This window comes from Chionomys nivalis, chromosome 12, assembly GCF_950005125.1.
Source record: "Chionomys nivalis chromosome 12, mChiNiv1.1, whole genome shotgun sequence".
Taxonomy (NCBI): Eukaryota; Metazoa; Chordata; class Mammalia; order Rodentia; family Cricetidae; genus Chionomys; species Chionomys nivalis.
In genome coordinates, this window is record NC_080097.1 from 64861992 (window position 1) to 64864399 (window position 2408).

Consider the following 2408-nt stretch of genomic DNA (forward strand, 5'->3'; position numbering starts at 1 on the left):
GGCAGGTGGATCTCTGTGAGTTCAAGGCCAGCCTGGTCTACAAAGCGAGTTCCAGGATGGCCAGGACTAAGCTACATAGACAGACCCTGTCTCGGGCAGGGGCAGTAACCTTCATGTTTTGATTTTTTAATATTTTGAGACATGGTCTTACAATGAGGTCTTTGTTGGCCTAGAACCTGCTATATAGCCTAGGTTGACCTCAAATTTGCATCTATCCTCTGTGTCTGTCCCCTGAGGGCTCAGATTAAAAGTGTGTGCCACCCTGCTAACTTTGTCAACTTCGATTTAAGATAGAGACTCCTATAGCTTAGGCTGACCTTGAACTTGCTATAGAACCAAGAATGACCTTGAACCCAAGACTGACCTCAAATTCTGGCCTCAACTGCTCCTCTGCCTTCGGGACTGTAGGTGTGTGTCACTGTATTCAGCTTGGTGAGTATTACTGAAAACTAATGTGATCTGCAGTCACGGGAAGGTGAAACAGAAGATAACGCTTTGTGCTAGTAACAGAAAACCCAATTCTACTGACATTAAATGATTTTAGTAGATATTTGGTGTCTTATTTTCTTGAGATGAGCACATATTGGCTTTAGAGTTAGTTCAGTCTCAGAGAAATCCCCCGCAATTCCCTTGGATCTCTATTTTTCCTCCAGCTACATTCCCCTTACCTTGGTTTCTGTACAGCTAGTGGCTTCCGTGTTTGCTTGTGGAACGTCATTATTTCCAGAGGAGAAGGTGACTCTGCCAAACTTCCAGTTATTTGTGTCAGCCGAACCAATCATCAGGAGTGCAGAAAGGCCATAGGTTGATTGTCACTAATGAACGACCACACCCATTATTGAGCCAGTTCCTTACACCCTGCTGAAATGACCTGGAGTAGCCCTGTCCCCGGGAGGGTAGAGCTCTAGATGTGAGGCAGATTATCTCATTTACCTGCCATACTGATTGACGGTAACAGAAGGCAAATTAGTGCTGGGGAGTCAGTGGAGCCCACAGAAGGCTAATACACGTGAACCTAAGGATGATTCTGGGTAAGCCAGAATACCAACGGATCAAAGAGAGTTGCTCTCTCTACTAGCATCTATTATGTGATAGTACAGAATTGAGCCATAGCTCTCTCCATTTTCCCTGAGACCCTTGAGTCCTGGTCCTGATGGCATTTCTTGGCTACAACCTTCATTGTCATTACCACAGGCAGATCTCTGCTCCTGGCAGCAGAATGGAGAATATACAAGGAAGAAGGAGTCTAGGGGCACTTTGGAAGGAGGGCCACCAACAGCTGTGCACATGACTGCCTTTGCCAAGTGACCATGCTCACCTTAGAAGGACACTCGGACAGGGACTTTACCCCAGGGAGGCCATTTTCCTGTAAACATTCTACAACTTGGAAACTAGGGGAACTGAATTTTAGAAACAATGTGCATTTTCAGCTGCTCTAAAGAAATGAGATTGGCGGAGCTGATAGAATGATCTTGAGCCTGGGGGCACAAGAGCTGGCCTGATAAGGCAGTAGCCTGTTTCAATCTAGTAAGCAAGACAGCATGAGGATAGAGAACAAATCCCAGTCCAGAAAGATAAAATAGTGGAAAGGGACCAATAAGTGATGAGTTAAAGGAACTGTGTTGGGTGCTGGAGGGGATGGTTCAGCTCTAACAGAGGACCAGGGTTTCATTCACAGCACCGACGTGGCAGCTAACACGCATGTGCAATTCCAGCGTCAGTGGGTCTGAAGTCCTCTGGCCTCCTCAGACACCAGGAACACATATGGTGCACAGACTTAAACACTCATACACATAGATAAAATAAAACGTGTCTGGATTCTAATTTTAATAGCTAAGTGACCTGTAACAAGTTACATTATGTTTGTTTGTTTGTTTGTTTGTTTGTTTGGTTGGTTGGTTGGTTGGTTGGGTTTTTCGACTTTTTTTTGTTTTGTTTTGGACAGGGTTTCTCTGTGTAGCCATGGCTGTCCTGGAACTCACTCTGTAGACCACGCTGGTCTTGAACTCAGAGATCTGTCTCTTGAACTCAGAGATCTGTCTCTCTCTGCCCCCTGAGTGTTGTGATCAAAGGTCTGCTCCATCACTGCCTGGCTAACAAGCTACATTCTTATCGAGCCTGTGATGTACCTATCAAGTACCTATCAAGTATCAACGATGAGCCAGGAGAAATTGGGATGTTAGTTCTTGAGTGCTTTGTAAACCATGGCACCCAGGCAGATAAAAGCTGTCTTTCTTAACAGCAAGGCTTACAACCATGTAGTAAATGCTTTAGAACACATCTACTGAGTTAAAAGTGAGATTTGAGGTTTTTTTTTTTCATTACTTCTTCAAGATTGGTGTCTGTGGCTAAATGAATTTAAATTTTTCCACTATTTTGCCCCAGTGGTCAGAGCTCATTTGTCAAAT